Genomic DNA, 23997 nt, shown 5'->3' on the forward strand with positions numbered 1-23997 from the left:
AGAGGTGCTGCATTGACTTTGGCAGCCACCTTCCTATTGAAGGCCAGCAGTTGTAGGGGACGAAGGTAAATCGCAAACTTGGGGTCACATGTCTGTCCACTCTTGCCGCCGTCACCGGAGCATCCTGACAGTGAACAGTGAGCGCTGTGAGGATTCAGAAGAAGGATTCTTTCATCACAAACTTGGACAACCCCTTCAATTATAAAAGTAAGAACGGCAGCATGCCAATCATAACAGTGTGTAATATACTAACTGCCAGGATTTGGCTATGCCTGCCAGTTCCAGTGGTCATTACATGACCACTCGTATGCAGTTTTCTTACTTGCTGACTGTCTTCTCTTCCTGCTTCTTCCAATGACACAGGGTCTGTAGTACTTCTCTGAACATTGAGAGAATAAAAAACCGTAGCTTGTCGGCACATGACTTTAATTATGCAAATTCTAAGCAGTCACATGACAACTGCTCAAACCGCTTAAGCTATGTAGAAAATTAGTAGCCAAACTGAATTTTTGGCAATGTGGGTCATAAAACGTGGATCCGCCTCTGCTATCAGTGTTTTATCAGCAGGAGATTATGACTAAAGCACAACTGGCCTCATGCATCCTAATCCATCTACACCCCCAGCACCGAATAGCTGCTCTATGTCACTATACAATGTACACAGAAAGCTGTGATGTGGGCAGAGTTATACATAGATCTGAGCTCTGCTAGATCTGCAGCAGAGAAAATTGTGTCTCATAACTGCTGCATCTAGTAAACTAAGTGATATCTTGATGGAATCAGGGTCTCTATCCCTAACTCATGCTCCTGTCAGATTACATAAAAAAACCTTCTGACAGATTCCCTCTAAATACAGTGGGGCAAAAAAGTATTTAGTCAGTCAGCAATAGTGCAAGTTCCACCACTTAAAAAGATGAAAGGCGTCTGTAATTTACATCATAGGTAGACCTCAACTATGGGAGACAAACTGAGAAAAAAAAATCCAGAAAATCACATTGTCTGTTTTTTTATCATTTTATTTGCATATTATGGTGGAAAATAAGTATTTGGTCAGAAACAAAATTTCATCTCAATACTTTGTAATACATCCTTTGTTGGCAATGACAGAGGTCAAACGTTTTCTGTAAGTCTTCACAAGGTTGCCACACACTGTTGTTGGTATGTTGGCCCATTCCTCCATGCAGATCTCCTCTAGAGCAGTGATGTTTTTGGCTTTTCGCTTGGCAACACGGACTTTCAACTCCCTCCAAAGGTTTTCTATAGGGTTGAGATCTGGAGACTGGCTAGGCCACTCCAGGACCTTGAAATGCTTCTTACGAAGCCACTCCTTCGTTGCCCTGGCGGTGTGCTTTGGATCACTGTCATGTTGAAAGACCCAGCCACGTTTCATCTTCAATGCCCTTGCTGATGGAAGGAGGTTTGCACTCAAAATCTCACGATACATGGCCCCATTCATTCTTTCATGTACCCGGATCAGTCGTCCTGGCCCCTTTGCAGAGAAACAGCCCCAAAGCATGATGTTTCCACCACCATGCTTTACAGTATGTATGGTGTTTGATGGATGCAACTCAGTATTCTTTTTCCTCCAAACACGACAAGTTGTGTTTCTACCAAACAGTTCCAGTTTGGTTTCATCAGACCATAGGACATTCTCCCAAAACTCCTCTGGATCATCCAAATGCTCTCTAGCAAACTTCAGACGGGCCCGGACATGTACTGGCTTAAGCAGTGGGACACGTCTGGCACTGCAGGGTCTGAGTCCATGGTGGCGTAGTGTGTTACTTATGGTAGGCCTTGTTACATTGGTCCCAGCTCTCTGCAGTTCATTCACTAGGTCCCCCCGCGTGGTTCTGGGATTTTTGCTCACCGTTCTTGTGATCATTCTGACCCCACGGGGTGGGATTTTGCGTGGAGCCCCAGATCGAGGGAGATTATCAGTGGTCTTGAATGTCTTCCATTTTCTAATTATTGCTCCCACTGTTGATTTCTTCACTCCAAGCTGGTTGGTTATTGCAGATTCAGTCTTCCCAGCCTGGTGCAGGGCTACAATTTTGTTTCTGGTGTCCTTTGACAGCTCTTTGGTCTTCACCATAGTGGAGTTTGGAGTCAGACTGTTTGAGGGTGTGCACAGGTGTCTTTTTATACTGATAACAAGTTTAAACAGGAGCCATTACTACAGGTAATGAGTGGAGGAAAGAGGAGACTCTTAAAGAAGAAGTTACAGGTCTGTGAGAGCCAGAAATCTTGATTGTTTGTTTCTGACCAAATACTTATTTTCCACCAGAATATGCAAATAAAATGATAAAAAAACAGACAATGTGATTTTCTGTATTTTTTTTTCTCAGTTTGTCTCCCATAGTTGAGGTCTACCTATGATGTAAATTACAGACGCCTCTCATCTTTTTAAGTGGTGGAACTTGCACTATTGCTGACTGACTAAATACTTTTTTGCCCCACTATATATTATTAGCTACACACAACAAAAACAATGTTTAACAAAAGATATTTCAAGGAGACAACTATTTCCATATTCTAAATGTGTAATTGGCTTATTTGCTTTAAGAGCAGTTCATTTTTTAATGCCTCTTTTCTGACTTTTATTTTTCTTAGTAGTCTGTAATGAATCATAAGATAGGACCTGTTTTGAAGGATCGAATGATAGATCTTTGCTGTGAAGGGATAATGGGATATTTGGAGTACTGACATTCACTTCAATTGTATCCTGTGTGATCTCAAGGTCATCTGATTTAAAAATTGAAGCTGTCAGCTGTCCTGATCTCCTGGTACAATCATCCAGGAAGTTATCTCTAGGAATCTCCTCTTTACTCCACTCATCACCCTTCACAAATATCTCTGTAGTGTTAATGTGGGTCCTGTGGGAGAAGATGAAGGGGACATCTCTCTATTGTCCTCTTACTGGATAGAACTGGTGATGTGAAGGGCTGGGGAACCTCCATTATGATGTCCTTGTACAGATCTTTGTGTCCTTCTAAAAACTCCCACTCCTCCATGGAGAAATAGACAATGACATCTTATAGAAACCACTCCATTCAACAGCTCAATCATCTTATAGGTGAGTTCTAGTATCTTCTGGTCATTGACATCTTCATATATAAGGGGATGAGGTGGAGGCCCTGTGATTTGGCTCGGGGTTCTTCACCATCCCTCAGACACAGGGGCCTGACAGAGCTCACTAGATGTCTTCTTCACTACTGTGTAATCCTCTCCAGTAAGCCAGAAGAGGATCTCTGAGGTGAGTTGCAATAGCCTCTCTGCCATTTTATTGTTGTCCATATTCATCCTTGACGAATAAATGAGAAAAAATGTCTAAATATAGAAGATTTCCACTGAATAGATCCAGTATCGTAGGGACCTCCACCTGCAGAGCTGCACACCATAGCTACTATATAATTGTCTAATTGTCACTTCCGTCTTTCTTTCTGTCCTTCTGTCTGTCTGTCTTTCTGTCTGTCACGGATATTCATTGGTCGCGGCCTCTGTCTGTCATGGAATCCAAGTCGCTGATTGGTCTCGCCAGCTGCCTGTCATGGCTGCCACCAGGGTCGGACTGGCCGTCGGGCACTTCTCGCAAATGCCAGAAGGGCCGGTGCCAGAAGTGGGCCTCTGCACTCTTTCCCCCTCCTCCCCCCACCAGTGCCGCTGCCGCCGCCGTATTCAACTATATCGGCGTCTATGACGCTCTGCCTCTGACACTGCGGGTGCGCGATGACGTCATATCACCGCACACCTGCTGTGTCCCGGACAGACTGCAGCCGCCAAGACAGGAGCAGGGAGCAGCATGGGCAAGAGGAGAGGTGAGGAGAGTGTTTTTTTTTTTACTGGACTGTGGGACCATTATCGGGGGGGGGGGGGGGGAAGAGATGAGATGTGGGCTGTGCTGTAAATACTACTGTGTGGGCTGTGCTGTAAATACTACTGTGTTGGCTGTGCTGTATATACCACTGTGTGGGCTGTGCTGTATATACCACTGTGTGGGCTGTGCTGCTGTATATACCACTGTGTTGGCTGTGCTGTATATACCACTGTGTTGGCTGTGCTGTATATACCACTGTGTTGGCTGTGCTGTATATACCAAAACCACTGTGTTGGCTGTGCTGTATATACCACTGTGTTGGTTGTGCTGTATATACCAATTCCACTGTGTTGGCTGTGCTGTATATACCACTGTGTGGGCTGTGCTGTAAATACTACTGTGTGGTCTGTGCTGTAAATACTACTGCGTTGGCTGTGCTGTATATACCACTGTGTGGGCTGTGCTGTATATACCACTGTGTGGGCTGTGCTGCTGTATATACCACTGTGTTGGCTGTGCTGTATATACCACTGTGTTGGCTGTGCTGTATATACCACTGTGTTGGCTGTGCTGTATATACGAATACCACTGTGTTGGCTGTGCTGTATATACCACTGTGTTGGCTGTGCTGTATATACCAATACCACTGTGTTCGCTGTGCTGTACTGTATATATCACTGTGTTGGCTGTGCTGTATATACCACTGTGTGGGCTGTGCTGTATATACCACTGTGTGAGCTGTGCTGTATATACCACTGTGTTGGCTGTGCTGTATATACCACTGTGTTGGCTGTGCTGTATATACCACTGTGTTGGCTGTGCTGTATATACCAATACCACTGTGTTGGCTGTGCTGTATATACCACTGTGTTGGCTGTGCTTTATATACCACTGTGTGGGCTGTGCTGTATATACCACTGTGTGAGCTGTGCTGTATATACCACTGTGTTGGCTGTGCTGTATATACCACTGTGGTGGCTGTGCTGTATATACCAATACCACTGTGTTGGCTGTGCTGTATATACCACTGTGTGGGCTGTGCTGTATATACCACTGTGTGGGCTGTGCTGTAAATACCACTGTGTGGGCTGTGCTGTATATACCACTGTGTGGGCTGTGCTGTATATACCTCTGTGTGGGCTGTGCTGTATATACCACTGTGTGGGCTGTGCTGTATATACCACTGTGTGGGCTGTGCTGTGAATAACACTGTGTGGGCTGTGCTGTAAATACCACTGTGTTGGCTGTGCTGTATATACCACTCTGTGGGCTGTGCTGTATATACCACTGTGTTGGCTGTGCTGTATATACCACTGTGTGGGCTGTGCTGTATATACCACTGTGTAGGCTTTGCTGTATATACCACTGTGTTGGCTGTGCTGTATATACCAATACCACTGTGTTGGCTGTGCTGTATATACCACTGTGTTGGCTGTGCTGTATATACCACTGTGTGGGCTGTGCTGTATATACCACTGTGTGGGCTGTGCTGTATATACCACTGTGTTGGCTGTGCTGTATATACCACTGTGTGGGCTGTGCTGTATATACCACTGTGTGGGCTGTGCTGTAAATACTACTGTGTGGGCTGTGCTGTATATACCACTGTGTGGGCTGTGCTGTATATACCACTGTGTGGGCTGTGCTGTATATACCACTGTGTTGGCTGTGCTGTATATACCAATACCACGGTGTTGGCTGTGCTGTATATACCACTGTGTTGGCCGTGCTGTATATACCACTGTGTTGGCTGTGCTGTATATACCAATACCACTGTGTTGGCTGTGCTGTATATACCACTATGTGGGCTGTGCTGTATATACCACTGTGTGGGCTGTGCTGTATATACCACTGTGTGGGCTGTGCTGTAAATACCACTGTGTGGGCTGTGCTGTATATACCACTGTGCTGGCTGTGCTGTATATACCACTGTGTGGGCTATGCTGTATATACCACTGTGTGGGCTGTGCTGTATATACCACTGTGTGTTCTGTGCTGTATATACCACTGTGTGGGCTGTGCTGTATATACCACTGTGTTGGCTGTGCTGTATATACCACTGTGTGGGCTGTGCTGTATATACCACTGTGTGGGCTGTGCTGTATATACCACTGTGTGGGCTGTGCTGTATATACCACTGTGTGGGCTGTGCTGTATATACCTCTGTGTGGGCTGTGCTGCTGTATATACCACTGTGTGGGCTGTGCTGTATATACCACTGTGTGGGCTTTGCTGTATATACCACTGTGTGGGCTGTGCTGTATATACAACTGTGTGGGCTGTGCTGTATATACCACTGTGTGGTCTGTGCTGTATATACCACTGTGTGGGCTGTGCTGTATATACCACTGTGTGGGCTGTGCTGTATATACCACTGCGTGGGCTGTGCTGTATATACTACTGTGTGAGCTGTGCTGTATATACTACTGTGTGGGCTGTGCTGTATACTACTATGCGGGCTGTGCTGTATTCTACTACACGGGCTGTGCTATATTATGCAGGCTGTGCTATATACTATGCAAGTTGTGCTATATACTATGCGGGCTTTGATATATACTATGGGGGTACATTATATTCTATGGGGGAGGCCGTGTTATATACTATGTGGCTGTGTTATATACTATTTGCGGGGGTATATTCTATTCTATGGGGGAGGCTGTGTTATATACTATGGGGGGTATATTATATTCTATGGGGAGGCTGTCTTATATACTATGGGGGGCTGCATTATATTCTATGGGGGGCTACATTATATATTATGGGGAGGTGGGCTGTATTATATTCTATAGGGGGCTGTATTAGATTTTATGAGGGATGATTGCATCATACTCTTTGATGGGGCTGCATTATATTCTATGGGGAGGTGGGCTGTATTATATTCTATTTGGGGCTACATTATATTCTATGGGGGGCTGTATTATATTTCTATTCTATGAGGGGTGATTGCATCATACTCTATGGGGGGCTGCATTATATTCTATTGGGTGGCTGCATTATACTCTGGGTTGGCTGCATTATACTCTGGAGTGGCTGCATTATTTTCTGTAGAGTGGTGGCTGCATTATACTATATGTGGGCTGCATTATACTGTATTGAGGACTATGGGGAATATGTTATACTATATGAAGAACTATGGGGTGCATTATACTATGGGAAGTGAATTGTACTACACGGATGACTATGGCGGTGCATTATACTATATGAAGCACTATGAGGAGTGTATTATGCTATATGGAAGACTGAGCAGTGTATTTTGATATATGGAGTACTATAGGGAGTGTATTATACTATATGGAGGACTGTGGTGCACATTATAATATATGGAGGACTATGGGGTGTATTTTACTAAACAAGTAAAATGCTGCATATTCAGATTGTTTTTGCTGGAACAAAAATCATTGTTCTCAGCAGCACATCGCCAGTGTAAACTGTAGATGTGCTGCTGATAACATGATACTGTATGGTGATCTCTTATTATTATTATTATTTTTAGTGATCGTTCTGTCCCATCATTATTCCTCAGCTGGTGGAAAGAGGCCGGGAAAAAAGCGTTGAACAACTTCGGCATTGTCGATCAAACTCATTTAGCGGCCTGAACTCAGCGCTTGTAAACCGAAATGCTTTTGTGTGATGTGCAATATGTTAGCATTTGGGGTCACATTTTAAACTTTGCCTAGAGCCCCACTTTGCCTAAAACCGGCCCTACCTACAAGTGTACAAAGATATTATACAGTCACCATGTGACAAGTGGGCCTGTGTAACTTCAAATGCCAGGGCTGAATTTTAGTCCCAGTCCGGCCCTGGCTGCCGCGACCAATCAGCGACTGCCACAGTCTGATTAGTCCCTCCCTACTCCCCTGCAGTCAGTGCCCGGCGCCCGCTCCATACTCCCCGCAGTCACCGCTCACACAGGGTTAATGCCAGCAGTAACGGACCGCATTATGCCGCGGGTAACTCACTCCGTTATCGCCGCTATTAACCCTGTGTGACCAAGTTTTTACTATTGATGCTGCCTATGCAGCATCAATAGTAAAAAGATCTAATGTTAAAAATAATTAAAAAAATAAAAAATCATTATATACTCACCTTCCGCCGCCTTTCCCGCTTCTCGCGACGCTCCGGTGACCGCTCCATGCAAGCGGCAGGTTCCGGTGCTAAGGATGGTATGCGAGAAGGACCTTCCATGACGTCACGGTCATGTGACCGCGACATCATCACAGGTCCTGCGCTCATACCAACCCTGGGACCGGACTGCACACAGGGCCAGGACTTCAAAGGGCCTTCAGAAGGTGAGTATATGTTTATTTTTTATTTTAAGTCTGTATACTACGTGGCTCTGTGCTGTATACTATGTCGCTGTGCAATATACTACGTGGCTGGGCAATATCCTAAGTGGCTCTGTGCTGTATACTACATCGCTGTGCAATATACTACTTAGCTGGACAATATACTACGTGGCTGGGCAATATACTGCGTGGCTGGGCAATATACTACATAGCTGGGCAATATACTGTTACTGGGCAATATACTACGTGGCTGGGTAATATACTACGTGGCTGGGCAATATACTACGTGGCTGGGCAATATACTACGTGGCTGGGCAATATACTATGTCTCTGGGCAATATACTACGTGGCTGGGCAATATACTACATGACTGGGCAATATACTATGTGGATGGGCAATATACTACATGGCTGGGCAATATACTACGTCCCTGGGCAATATACTACATGGCTGAGCAATATACTACGTGGCTGGGCAATATACTACGTGGCTGGGCAATATACTACGTAGCTGGGCAATATACTACGTCGCTGGGCAATATACTACGTGGCTGGGCAATATACTACGTGGCTGGGCAATATACTACGTGGCTGGGCAATATACTACATGACTGGGCAATATACTATGTGGATGGGCAATATACTACGTGGCTGGGCAATATACTACGTCCCTGGGCAATATACTACGTGGCTGGGCAATATACTACGTGGCTGGGCAATATACTATGTTACTAGGCAATATACTACGTGGCTGGGCAATATACTACGTGGCTGGGCAATATACTACCTCGCTGGGCAATATACTATGTCACTGGGCAATATACTACGTGGCTGGGCAATATACTACGTCGCTGGGAAATATACTACATCACTGGGCAATATACTACATCACTGGGCAATATACTACGTCGCTGGGCAATATACTATGTGGACATGCATATTCTAGAATACCCGATGCGTTAGAATCGGGCCACCATCTAGTATCATATAATCAGGGTGAAGATCTGACCCACATTAATACTACCTTGACATTTGTGAGGTGTGATGAGTAGATTAAAGAGTAGAGATGAACACACCTTTCAAGGTTCGGTTCGGATTGGTGAACATCCTAATGTTCACTGAACGGTTTGCCAAACATATCCGACACCCATTGAATTCAATAGGAAGCAAAACCTAACACATAGACAACAACTTCAAGGGGCCAAAAAGTGCCATCAATTGACCTAGAGTAAAACTAGCATAATTGTGCAGCTTGGATGCATGGAGCAGGGCTTGGACCAACATTTCTAGCTTAAACATTGATCAGTAACTGGTGGATGAGTGACAGGTTTAGGCCTGATGCTCTGAAAGCCAAGCCAAATTCAGACAACACACATGAAGGAGACCCAACTTAGCGTCCAGTCATTTCCAAAAATTAGGGGCAGACACTAGGAAAAGTGGCATCAATTAACCCACAGTAGAAATTTGATAATGTCACATGGGCCACGCATGAGGTATCAGACTTTCATTTTTTTAAGATCGAGTCGGGTTTTGCGAAACCCGACTTTGTCCAAAGTCGAGTCGAGTGCAGTCGGACGATTATCGCTAAAAGTCGGGGATCGACTGAAACACGAAACCCAATGCAAGTCAATGGGGAAGCATAGTCGGCAGTGAGTGGAGGCCAGGAAAACACCTACAGTGCCCATTTTAATGCCAAAAACATCCATTCTTGTTTCTGAAGCTTGTCAATCTTAATTAAATTTATAATAATAGTTGGGCATTGGAAATTGGGGGTCATTTGGCAAAAGTTGTGGGGGGTAGGGCTGGTTCAAGGTTTTAGTGGGCCCAGGAAACGTGGACTACGTCACGGCGGTGGAGCAGTGAGAGGTAAGTATGTCAAGTTTGCAAGTGCTGTGATCCTAAGCAAGCAGGGGGGGCCCACTCGTTGGCATTGGCACTGGCACAGGGCCCCTCAAAGTACAGCGGTGTGTTTGCACGGTGGGGGCGCCTCCCACCAGCAGCGACACTTTTGCGTACTCTGAGGGGCCCTGTGCCAGTCACGTCGCCAACGAGTATGCCCCCCCACCTGATGAAGGAACCTGCACTTTCATCTGCACCTTCCTCTTTGTCCCTGTGTAAGGTGGTATAACATGCGGGAAGGGGAACCTTACTTTCAGCAGGGTCAGATTCTGGCTGTGTAGAGTGCAAGGGGAATGTAGTGGTCTAGGTCAATGTACCAGCAGACTCATCTAGCAGTGGCTGGGCAATGGGCAGGATGAGGAGGAAACACAGATATAGGGCCAAAGAATAAAGTAGGCTAAATGCAGTTAAAAATTGGTAACAGGACTAAACAGGCAGCATTGCTTTGTTCAGTGGAGTAGCAAACCCAGGAGCAGCAGACACTGTTTTAAGGGCCCAACCACACTAGTAGGCCAAATGCAGTTTAATATCTGCTACTATAGGCCAAAAGCCTAAAGACTGAAGCTCAGCTTTATACAGTGGAGGACAACACCATGGAGCGGCAGACACCGTTAGTAGGCCGCAACCACCAATTTTTTGTTAAAAAAGCACTTAATGAGAGCCAGAAGGTTGAAGCTCAGCTTTATACAGTTGAGGACAACACCAGGGAGTGGCAGACACCGTTAGTAGGCTGTAACCAAAGTTGAAGGCCAAATGCAGTTTAATATCTGATACTATAGGCCGAAAGCCTAAAGACTGAAGCTCAGCTTTATTCAGTTGAGGACAACACCAGGGAGCGGCAAACAGAGGTATTAGGCCCCAACCACCAATTTTTTTTAAAAAAGCACTTAATGAGAGCCAGAAGGTTGAAGCTCAGATTTATTCAGTTGAGGACAACACCAGGGAGCGGCAAACAGAGTTATTAGGCCCCAACCACCAATTTAAAAAAAAAAAACACTTAATGAGAGCCAGAAGGTTGAAGCTCAGATTTATTCAATTGAGGACAACACCAGGGAGCGGCAAACAGAGGTATTAGGCCCCAACCACCAATTTTTTTTAAAAAAGCACTTAATGAGAGCCAGAAGGTTGAAGCTCAGATTTAGACAGTGGAGGAAAATTTGAATTAGGGACTGCAGACAGACTTAGTAGGCTGTCCCCTGTGGACCATGCATCCACCACATTAACCCATTGCGCCGTAATGGACACGTAACCTTCCGTGGCCATGCCTACAGGTCCATGCGTCTGTTGTCAGGTGCACCTTTGTACTCACAGATTGCCAGAGTGCATGGACAATGGAGGTGGTGCTGGTGGAGGGCTGGGTTGGCTTTTCTTGCAAAAGAAGTGTCGACTGGGTAGCTCGTAGCGTGGGACAGCGTAGTCCATCATGGCTTTTTTAATATTACATAAAATAAAGAAATAGGCTCTATGCACTTTAAAATAGGTTCCAGGGGTACACAGGCAGCATTGGTGTGGTCAGCGGAGGAGGAGGATTGCAAGGAGGGACCGCAGACAGGCTTACTAGGCCTAAAATAAATAAAAATAGGCTCAAGGCAGTTTTACATCGGTTACATGGATACACAGGCAGCATTGTGGTCAGCGGAGGAGGAGGATTGCAAGGAGGGACCACAGACAGGCTTACTAGGCCTAAAATAAATAAAAATAGGCTCAAGGCAGTTTTAAATTGGTTACATGGATACACAGGCAGCATTGTGGTCAGCGGAGGAGGAGGAGGATTGCAAGGAGGGACCGCAGACAGGCTTACTAGGCCTAAAATAAATAAAAATAGGCTCAAGGCAGTTTTAAATCGGTTACATGGATACACAGGCAGCATTGTGGTCAGCGGAGGAGGAGGATTGCAAGGAGGGACCGCAGACAGGCTTACTAGGCCTAAAATAAATAAAAATAGGCTCAAGGCAGTTTTACATCAGTTACATGGATACACAGGCAGCATTGTGGTCAGCGGAGGAGGAGGATTGTAAGGAGGGACCGCAGACAGGCTTACTAGGCCTAAAATAAATAAAAATAGGCTCAAGGCAGTTTTAAATCGGTTACATGGATACACAGGCAGCATTGTGGTCAGTGGAGGAGGATTGCACGGAGGGACCGCAGACAGGCTTACTAGGCCTAAACTAAATAAAAATAGGCTCAAGGCAGTTTTAAATCGGTTACATGGATACACAGGCAGCATTGTGGTCAGCGGAGGAGGAGGATTGCAAGGAGGGACCGCAGACAGGCTTACTAGGCCTAAACTAAATAAAAATAGGCTCAAGGCAGTTTTACATCAGTTACATGGATACACAGGCAGCATTGTGGTCAGCGGAGGAGGAGGATTGTAAGGAGGGACCGCAGACAGGCTTACTAGGCCTGAAATAAATAAAAATAGGCTCAAGGCAGTTTTAAATCGGTTACATGGATACACAGGCAGCATTGTGGTCAGTGGAGGAGGATTGCACGGAGGGACCGCAGACAGGCTTACTAGGCCTAAACTAAATAAAAATAGGCTCAAGGCAGTTTTACATCGGTTACATGGATACACAGGCAGCATTGTGGTCAGCGGAGGAGGAGGATTGCAAGGAGGGACCGCAGACAGGCTTACTAGGCCTAAAATAAATAAAAATAGGCTCAAGGCAGTTTTACATCGGTTACATGGATACACAGGCAGCATTATGGTCAGCGGAGGAGGAGGATTGCAAGGAGGGACCGCAGACAGGCTTACTAGGCCTAAAATAACTAAAAATAGGCTCTATGCAGTTTTAAATAGGTTATATGGATACACAGGCAGCATTGTGGTCAGTGGAGGAGGATTGCACGGAGGGACCGCAGACAGGCTTACTAGGCCTAAAATAACTAAAAATAGGCTCTATGCAGTTTTAAATAGGTTACATGGATACACAGGCAGCATTGTGGTCAGTGGAGGAGGATTGCAAGGAGTGTCTGACACAGTTAGTACTCACAAAAAATAAATAGATGTTAATGTCTCGCAAAACAACAACAACAAAAAAAAAAGTGTGGCATACTTAGGTACAGGGGTGGGCTCATCTGCTGAGTTTCTGACAAAGTAATTTGGCAGTAAGTATTTACTGGTGTCAATATAGGACACAGACCCAGACTACTTTAACTAGCATCATAGATGTCAACAAATTGGTATTGTCAGTGCCAGGCATTGAATGATGTCAGCGCATAGACTAAACATTGGTGGAGCTGTGAGAGATAATTTTGCACGTGGTAGAGCACAGTTTGAGCTGGTGGGGTGAACTCTCTTGTGGCCGGCGGTACCGTCCCAGGGCCCCTCATGTTACAACGGTGTGTCTGACGTTGGGTGCGCGCCACCACCGCCAGAGACACTTTATTGTACTATGAGGGACACAGTGGCAGTGCCGTCGACCAAAAGCGGGCACACCCACCTCTTCAGACAAACGGCACTCTAACGGGTGCTTGCGCCAAGAGGCGAGACCACGGCCCCGTGGGGGGAGTTTTCCCATTGAGGGAGGTGTAAACATGTCGTATGCTGGACAAACAGCTGCTGCAAATTAAGAGATCGGAACACTCAGTAAGACCAGTCCACAAGCAAGACCTTTTTATAGGAAAGCTAGGTGTCAGCCGGGAAAGGTGGGGCAAAATAATTTGAAATCCAGGAGTGGTTCATTTTAATGAAGGTTAGATCATCCACATTTTGGGTAGCCAGACGAGTCCTTTTTTCGGTTAAAATTGAACCAGCAGCACTGAATACTCTTTCTGATAGCACACTAGCTGCTGGGCAAGCAAGCTCCTGCAATGCATATTCTGCCAATTCAGGCCAGGTGTCTAATTTGGATGCCCAGTAATCAAATGGGAATGACGGTTGAGGGAGAACATCGATAAGGGATGAAAAATAGTTAGTAACCATACTGGACAAATGTTGTCTCCTGTCACTTTGAATAGATGCTGCAGTACCTGTCCTGTCCGCGGTCATTGCGAAATCGCTCCACAACCTGGTCAGAAAACCCCTCTGTCCAACGCCACTTCTGATTTGTGCACCTCTAACACCTCTGCCCTGTACCCCCCTGCAGCTCGTGTGAGAACCATCACCGGCGCTGTGTGCTGGGAATGCCTGAATCAAACGGTCTACAAGAGTAGCTTGTTTGGTTGCTAATATTTGTTCGAGGTTCTCATGTGGCATAATGTTTTGCAATTTGCCTTTATAGCGAGGGTCAAGGATGCAGGCCAACCAGTAATCGTCATCGCTCATCATTTTAATAATGCGTGGGTCCCTTTTGAGGATACGTAAGGCATAATGCGCCATGTAGGCCAAAGTTCCAGTTGTCAAATCTGCGGTTGTGCTGGTATGAGGGGCAGTTACAGGCAAATCTACGTCACTTGTCTCCCTTAAAAAAACAGAACCCGGCCTTGCAACGCCACTAATTTCTGTTGGCCCAGGAGAAGCTTCCTCATTAAAAAAGTACTCATCCCCATCATCCTCCTCGTCCTCCTCCTCCTCTTCGCCCGCTACCGCGTCCTCTACACGGCTCTGACAAGACAATGGCTGACTGTCATCAAGGCTTTCCTCTTCCTCGGCTGCAGACGCCTGCTCCTTTATGTGCGTCAAACTTTGCATCAGCAGACGCATTAGGGGGATGCTCATGCTTATTATGGCGTTGTCTGCACTAACCAGCCATGTGCATTCCTCAAAACACTGAAGGACTTGACACAGGTCTTGTAGCTTCGACTACTGCACATCTGACAACTCCATGTCTGCCATCCAACTGCCTGCCCGTGTATGTGTATCCTCCCACAAAAACATAACAGCACGCCTCTGTTCGCACAGTCTCTGAAGCATGTGCAGTGTGGAGTTCCACCTTGTTGCAACGTCGATGATTAGGCGATGCTGGGGAAGGTTCAAAGACCGCTGATAGTTCTGCATACGGCTGGAGTGTACGGGCGAACGGCGGATATGCGAGCAAAGTCTGCGCACTTTGAGGAGCAGGTCGGGTAACCCCGGATAACTTTTCAGGAAGCACTGCACCACCAGGTTTAAGGTGTGAGTCAGGCAAGGAATGTGTTTCAGTTGGGAAAGGGCTATGGCAGCCATGAAATTCCTTCCGTTATCACTCACTACCTTGCCTGCGTCAAGATGTACAGTGCCCAGCCATGACTGAGTTTCTTTCTGCAAGAACTCGGACAGAACTTCCGCGGTGTGTCTGTTGTCGCCCAAACACTTCATTGCCAATACAGCCTGCTGACGCTTGCCACTAGCTGTCCCATAATGGCACACCTGGTGTGCAACAGTGGCAGCTGCGGATGGAGTGGATGTGCGACTGCGGTCTGTGGACGAGCTCTCGCTTCTGCGGGAGGAGGAGGAAGAGGAGGAGGGGGGGCGAACGCCTACAGCCAACTCTTTCCTTGACCGTGGGCTAGGCAGAACTGTCCCAATATTGCTGTCCCCTGTGGACCCTGCATCCACCACATTCACCCAGTGTGCCGTGATGGACACGTAATGTCCCTGGCCATGCCTACTGGTCCATGCATCTGTTGTCAGGTGCACCTTTGTAGTCACAGACTGCCTGAGTGCATGGACGATGCGGTCTTTAACATGCTGTTGGAGGGCTGGGATGGCTTTTCTAGAAAAGAAGTGTCGTCTGGGTAGGTCGTAGCGTGGTACAGCGTAGTGCATCAGCGCTTTGAAAGCTTCGCTTTCAACTAACCGGTAGGGCATCATCTCTAATGAGATTAGTCTAGCAATGTGGGTGTTCAAACCCTGTGTACGCGGATGCGAGGATGAGTACTTCCTTTTCCTAACAAGAGTCTCATGTAGGGTAAGCTGGACTGGAGAGCTGGAGATCGTGGAACTAGCGGTGGTGCCGGTGGACATGGGTGACTGAGAGAGGGTTGGAGATGGTATTCTTGCCGGTGCCCTACATGCAGTGTTTCCTACTGCGAACCTGGTGATTCCCTGACTGCTTTGGCCTGGCGACGAAAGCTGCACAGATACTGCAGGTGGTGCGGGAAATGGTGGGTTTACAGTGAGGGAAGGGATGTAGCGTTGCTGACTAGCTTCATTGGCCGAGGGTGCTGCAAACTTTAGGGACGTTTGGTAGTTAGTCCAGGCTTGCAAATGCATGGTGGATAAATGTCTATGCATGCAACTTGTATTTAGACTTTTAAGATTCTGACCTCTGCTTAAGGTAGTTGAACATTTTTGACAGATGACTTTGCGCTGATCATTTGGATGTTGTTTAAAAAAATGCCAGACTGCACTCTTTCTACTATCGGATACCTTTTCAGGCATTGCAGACTGAGCTTCTTTAACCGGATGGCCACGCTGTCCTCCAACTGGTTTTGGTTTTGCCAAGCGTTTTTGGCCAGATACGAGCCCGGCAGATGGAACCTGTTGTGATGTTGATGCCTGCTGTGGCTCCTCCTCCTCCACTTCAGAACTACTGCCGCCTGCACCCTGTTCCCCCAATGGCTGCCAATCGGGGTCAACAACTGGGTCATCTATGACCTCCTCTTCTATGTCGTGTGCAACTTCGTCTGTGTCACCGTGTAAGCCGGTGGTATAGCGTTCGTGACGGGGCACCATAGTCTCCGCTGGGTTTGATTCTGCCTCACTACACTGCGAGGGCAATGTTCTGGTCTGAGTCAAAGGAACAGCATAGTAATCTGGCTGTGGCTGTGCATCTGTGCACTCCATGTCGGATTCAACTTCTAATGGGCATGGCCTGTTAACTGTTTCACTGTCTAACCCAGGAACGGTATGTGTAAAGAGCTCCATGGAGTAACCTGTTGTGTCGACTGACGCATCCTTCACTGTTGTTCTGGGTGAAGGACACAAGGAAGCGACTTGTTCCTGACCGGGAGCATCCACTGACGATGCACTGCTCTGACATTTGGCACTTTCCGAGGAGGAGGCGAAAGAGCTAGAGGCAGAGTCAGCAATGAAAGCCAATACTTGTTCCTCCTGCTCTGGCTTCAAAAGTGGTTTTCCTACTCCCAGAAAAGAGAGCGTTCGAGGCCTTGTGTAGCCAGACAACGAACCTGGCTCAACAACTCGAGACTTAGGTGCTGTACTGCTTTTACCATGACCACCTGATGCTCCACCACCACTACCATCATTACCAGCTGACAATGACCGCCCACGGCCACGACCTCTTCCACTAGACTTCCTCATTGTTTGCAAAACGTAACCAAAGTAACGGTATTTCTTACTGTAAAACAACTTATAAGGTGAACTCAAACTTCTGTTGGATTTATATATACCTTTATAGGTGCCTGACACTGAAAGGAAAATCAGGCCCAATGTTACACACTAGGTTTTCTGTGCCCCAATAATTTGAGACAGATGGCACACACAGTACCGGCACTCAAGCAGAAATGCCAATCTTAATCTCCCACTATTTTTTTTTTTCAGGGAGAATTAAAAAAAAAATAAAAAAAAATGTGCCAGTATTACACACTGGTTTTCAGTGGCACACAATGAGAGACAGATGCCACACACAGGACTGGCACAGAGGCAGACTTGCCAATCTTTATCTCCCACTATTATTTTTTTTTTTTACAGGGAAAATTTACCCCCCCCCAAAAAAAATGGCCCAATATTACACACTGGTTTTCAGTGGCACACAATGAGAGACAGATGCCACACACAGGACTGGCACAGAGGCAGACTTGCCAATCTTTATCTCCCACTATTAATTTTTTTTTTAACAGGGAGAATTTACCAAAAAAAAAAAATGGCCCAGTATTACACACTGTTTTTTGGTGGCACACAATGAGAGACAGATGCCACACACAGGACTGGCACAGAGGCAGACTTGCCAATCTTTATCTCCCACTATTATTTTTTTTTTTAACAGGGAGAATTTACCAAAAAAAAAAAAATGGCCCAGTATTACACACTGGTTTTCGGTGGCACACAATGAGAGACAGATGCCACACACAGGACTGGCACAGAGGCAGATTTGCCAATCTTTATCTCCCACTATTAATTTTTTTTTTTACAGGGAGAATTTACCCCCCCCAAAAAATGGCCCAATATTACACACTGGTTTTCAGTGGCACACAATGAGAGACAGATGCCACACACAGCACTGGCACAGAGGCAGACTTGCCAATCTTTATCTCCCACTATTAATTTTTTTTTAACAGGGAGAATTTACCCCCCCCCCAAAAAAATGGCCCAGTATTACACACTGGTTTTCGGTGGCACACAATGAGAGACAGATGCCACACACAGGACTGGCACAGAGGCAGACTTGCCAATCTTTATCTCCCACTATTATTTTTCTTTTTACAGGGAGAATTTACCCAAAAAAAAAAATGGCCCAATATTACACACTGGTTTTCGGTGGCACACAATGAGAGACAGATGCCACACACAGCACTGGCAAAGAGGCAGACTTGCCAATCTTTATCTCCCACTATTTTTTTTTTTTTTTTTTTCAGGGAGAATTTACCCCCCCCAAAAAAATGGCCCAATATTACACACTGGTTTTCGGTGGCACACAATGAGAGACAGATGCCACACACAGCACTGGCACAGAGGCAGACTTGCCAATCTTTATCTCCCACTATTTATTTATTTATTTTTTTCAGGGAGAATTAAAAAAAAAAAAAAAAAAAAAACAATATTACACACTAGGTTTTCTGTGGCACACAATGAGAGACAGATGCCACACACAGCACTGGCACAGAGGCAGACTTGCCAATCTTTATCTCCCACTATTAATTTTATTTTTAACAGGGAGAATTTACCAAAAAAAAAAAATGGCCCAGTATTACACACTGGTTTTCGGTGGCACACAATGAGAGACAGATGCCACACACAGGACTGGCACAGAGGCAGATTTGCCAATCTTTATCTCCCACTATTAATTTTTTTTTTTACAGGGAGAATTTACCCCCCCAAAAAAATGGCCCAATATTACACACTGGTTTTCAGTGGCACACAATGAGAGACAGATGCCACACACAGCACTGGCACAGAGGCAGACTTGCCAATCTTTATCTCCCACTATTAATTTTTTTTTTAACAGGGAGAATTTACCCCCCCCCAAAAAAAAATGGCCCAGTATTACACACTGGTTTTCGGTGGCACACAATGAGAGACAGATGCCACACACAGGACTGGCACAGAGGCAGACTTGCCAATCTTTATCTCCCACTATTATTTTTCTTTTTACAGGGAGAATTTACCAAAAAAAAAAAAATGGCCCAATATTACACACTGGTTTTCGGTGGCACACAATGAGAGACAGATGCCACACACAGCACTGGCACAGAGGCAGACTTGCCAATCTTTATCTCCCACTATTTTTTTTTTTTTTTTTTTCAGGGAGAATTTACCCCCCCCAAAAAAAATGGCCCAATATTACACACTGGTTTTCGGTGGCACACAATGAGAGACAGATGCCACACACAGCACTGGCACAGAGGCAGACTTGCCAATCTTTATCTCCCACTATTTATTTATTTATTTTTTTCAGGGAGAATTAAAAAAAAAAAAAAAAAAACAATATTACACACTAGGTTTTCTGTGGCACACAATGAGAGACAGATGCCACACACAGCACTGGCACAGAGGCAGACTTGCCAATCTTTATCTCCCTGCAGTAATCTCAGAAAAGTATGGCAGGCAGCTATACAAAGGACTGCTGCACACAAAAGTGTGGACAAACAAACAAGATAGCTGTGCAGAAAGGAAGGAACAACAGGATTTGTGCTTTGAAAAAAGCAGTTGGTTTGCACAGCGGCGTACACACACAGCAACGCAGCTATCAGGGAGCCTTCTAGGGCAGCCCAATGAGCTACAGCGCAGAGGAAAAAAAAATGTAGCTTCCACTGTCCTGCAAACAAAAGGTGGTGTTGGACAGTGGAAATCGCTACAGCACAAGCGGTTTGGGGGTGAATGTACCCTGCCTAACGCTCTCCCTGCTTCTGACAAAGCGGCAGCAACCTCTCCCTACGCTCAGATCAGCAGCAGTAAGATGGCGGTCGGCGGGAATGCCCCTTTATAGCCCCTGTGACGCCGCAGAAAGCAAGCCAATCACTGCAATGCCCTTCTGTAAGATGGTGGGGACTGAGATCTATGTCATCACGCTGCCCACACTCTGCATCCACCTTCATTGGCTGAGAAATGGCGCTTTTAGCATCATTGAAACGCGACTTTGGCGCGAAAGTCGCGTACCGCATGGCCGACCCCACACAGGGATCGGGTCGGGTTTCATGAGACGCCGACTTTGCCAAAAGTCGGCGACTTATGAATATGAACGATCCGTTTCGCTCAACCCTACACACCACAATGCTATTTATAAAAAGGCAAAACTTTATTAACAATAAGTTTAAAACATACCTAAAACCAAAGCAATGTTCTCCCATGCATGATATAATGATCACAGGCAATACATGCAATAAAGAAAGGGCCCCTAGACCCTGATTGTAACATGCAATTATCAAAAAATAGAGGGATAATAATAAATCCTGAGCATGGATGACAAGTTGATTTTTCTATATTTTCATGACTATGAAAATTGTACATTCACACTGAAGGCATCAAAACTATGAATTAACACGTGGAATTATATACTTAACAAAAGAAGTGTGAAACAACTGAAAATATGTCTTATATTCTAGGCTCTTCAAAGTAGCCACCTTTGGCTTTGATGGCTGCTTTTCACACTCTTGGCATTCTCTTGATGAGCTTCAAGAGGTAGTCACCGGGAATGGTTTTTACTTCACAGGTGTGCCATGTCAGGTTTAATAAGTGTGATTTCTTGCCTTATAAATGGGGTTGGGACCATCAGTTTTGTTGTGCAGAAGTCTGTTGGATACACAGCTGATAGTCCTACTGAATAGACTGTTAGAATTTGTATTATGGCAAGAAAAAAGCAGCTAAGTAAAGAAAAACAAGTGGCCATCATTAATTTAAGAAATGAAGGTCAGTCAGTCCGAAAAATTGGGAAAACTTTGAAAGTGTCCCCAAGTGCAGTGGCAAAAACCATCAAGTGCTACAAAGAAACTGGCTCACATGAGGACTGACCCAGGAAAGAAAGACCAAGAGTCACCTCTGCTTCTGAAGATAAGTTTATCCGAGTCACCAGCCTCAGAAATCGCAAGTTAACAGCAGCTCAGATTAGAGACCAGGTCAATGCCACACAGAGGTCTAGCAGCAGACACATCTCTACAACAACTGTTAAGAGGAGACTTTGTGCAGCAGGCCTTCATGATAAAAGACCTGCTAGGAAACCACTGCTAAGGACAGGCAACAAGCAGAAGAGACTTGTTTGGGCTAAAGAACACAAGGAATGGACATTAGACCAGTGGAAATCTGTGCTTTGATCTGGAGAGTCCAAATTTGAGGTCTTTGGCTCCAACCACCGTGTCTTTGTGCGACGCAGAAAAGGTGAACGGATGGACTCTACATGTCTGGTTCCCACCATGAAGCATGGAGGAGGAGGTGTGATGGTGTGGAGGTGCTTTGCTGGTGACACTGTTGGCAATTTATTCAAAATTGAAGGTATACTGAACCAGCATGGCTACCACAGCATCTTGCAGCGGCATGCTATTCCATCCGGTTTGCGTTTAGTTGCACCATCATTTATTTTTCAATAGGACAATGACCCCAAACACACCTCCAGGCTGTATAAGTGCTATTTGACCCCAGAAGGAGAGTGATGAGGTGCTACACCAGATGACCTGGCCTCCACAGTTACCAGACCTGAACCCAATCGAGATGGTTTGGGGTGAGCCAGACCGCAGAGTGAAGGCAAAAAGGCCAACAAGTGCTAAGCATCTCTGGGAACTCCTTCAAGATTGTTGGAAGACCATTCCCGGTGATTACCTCTTGAAGCTCATCAAGAGAATGCCAAGAGTGTGCAAAGCAATCATCAAAGCAAAAGGTGGCTACTTTGAAGAACCTAGAATATAAGACATATTTTCAGTTGTTTCACACTTTTTTATTAAGTATATAATTCCACATGTGTTAATTCATAGGTTTGATGCCTTTAGTGTGAATGTACAATTTTCATAGTCATGAAAATACAGAAGAATCTTTAAATGAGAAGGTGTGTCCAAACTTTTGGTCTGTACTGTATATATATTGTATACTAGATGGAGGCAGGGGAGGTAATGTAACAATGGGGGCAGGCATGCGGCGCTCTTGTTGCCTAACGGCATCCTGTGATATTCTAATAACTTTTACATCAGGGGACTCATATGCTTGACATCTACACTTATATGCATTGTTTTTGCCCCAGCGATGCTGTTGCTCTTCAAGAGTCTCATTTGCACTTTGTTGTCTTCAACGTTGTGCCTTTGCTGCTTTCCTTTCATTGTCATTGGTGTACTTTTTAGGAGGAGCCATGTTGGCATTGATATTTGCTTTTAAAGGGGTTTTCCCACAAACAAAAGTTCATTTTAAATATTGTCTGTATCTGACCATGTACCGAACATAACACATCTCCTGGGCAGGGGATGAAGCAAAAGACAATACTGACATTACAGCAGGAGATTGCAGATGATACATTTTGTGAGGTAAAATATTTTTTAAAAACAGTCAGTGAAATATTTTACCTCACAAAATGAATCCACTGTGATCCCCTGCTGTAATGTCAGTATTGTCTTTTGCTTCCTCCCCTGCCCAGGAGATGTGGTATGCTCTGTACACAGTCAAAAACACTCACCCCTGTGAGATGTTCACATATTCTATTCCATGGGCACCAGAGATTCACAGGCTCAAGAGGAGGAAAGCATCTGCACCGATGCCCAATATTTTTTTCAGTTGGATCTGGGGCCGTATGAAGTAGTGTCCAAGCAAAATCCAGACTCTCGTCACCAGAAGTTAATCTCCAGGGGTGGGGGTGATCTTGTTGAGACGCAGAAACCTGAGGCACATGCGGACTGTACTGTGCTGTCAGGGCAGGAAGAGGAGGAAGGGGATTCTCAGGGTGAGGAGTGGGAGAACAGAGAGGATGATAATGAGGTTGTAGATCCCACTTGGTGTGAACCCATAGGCACGCAGCTGTGTAGCTCAGCAAAGAAGGTGGAAAAGGAGGAATATGAGGAGGTCATGTTGCGGCTTTCCACACATACACAGAGTGATGCAACCATGACAAGCTCTACATCCTCAGCCACAACTCTAGCTGTAACTAACAGCGGTCGCGGGTCTGCAGTTCTCATGGGCGGCATGGGTTGCCTAGCATGGGCCTTTTTTGAGACTGAAAAGTATGACCCAACTTTGTACAAAAAGACTCAGTAGAGGCAAAAATTACAATATCGCAATTTAACTACTACATGCATTAATCGGCACATGCATGATCAATATGCATGATAAACATAGTTTGGGAATCTCACTGCACTAAAATGTGGCCTAGCGTGCCTAGCCGACCACCAGCTGCCCCATCAACTGCATCTGGGGCTTCTTCCTCCTCCGTCACCATGGCAAAGTGTTCTCACACAAGTTTCCGGCTACAGAACCTCCACTTGTTTACCCACTACAGTCGGGGTGAGTGAGAGCCCCATCAGCTATTACAGAAGTGGATGTTTTTGACCGATCTCAGACACCAAGCACATCACATCTTTCTCAATCCACCATAACATCATCAGCACCTCATTCACTCATTCACAGTCGAGCACTTTGTCACGTACACGCTACTCCACAATTTCTCAGCACAGCAGCCAGCCTTCGTTCCCGCAGTTGTGGTCATGTAAAAGATTGCTTCCTCCTATGTGAAAGCTAAGACCTAAAAATTCAACATCTCCAATCTGTTGGCCACAGAAATGCTGCCTTTCCGCCTGGTGCATACAGATGCTTTCCAAAAGCTGATGGCCGATGCAGTCCCCAGTACCAGTTATCCAGTCACCATTACTTCTCTAAGAAAGATGTGCCTGTACTACACAAGCATGTCACAGCCAACATCTCCCATTCCTTGAAAAAATCTATGTCTGCCAAGGTGCATTTTACCACTGACACCTGGACGAGCAAGCA

The 23997-nt window shown here is 45.7% G+C and overlaps 1 protein-coding gene across 1 annotated transcript in view; it reads right to left on the reverse strand.

Annotated features, from left to right (window-relative positions):
- Positions 1–23997, reverse strand: part of DNAH6 (dynein axonemal heavy chain 6) — a 717942-nt gene that overhangs the window by 308050 nt on the left and 385895 nt on the right. The window lies entirely within an intron of this gene.

The sequence above is a fragment of the Ranitomeya variabilis genome, chromosome 1 (assembly GCF_051348905.1).
Source record: "Ranitomeya variabilis isolate aRanVar5 chromosome 1, aRanVar5.hap1, whole genome shotgun sequence".
NCBI classification, from domain to species: Eukaryota; Metazoa; Chordata; class Amphibia; order Anura; family Dendrobatidae; genus Ranitomeya; species Ranitomeya variabilis.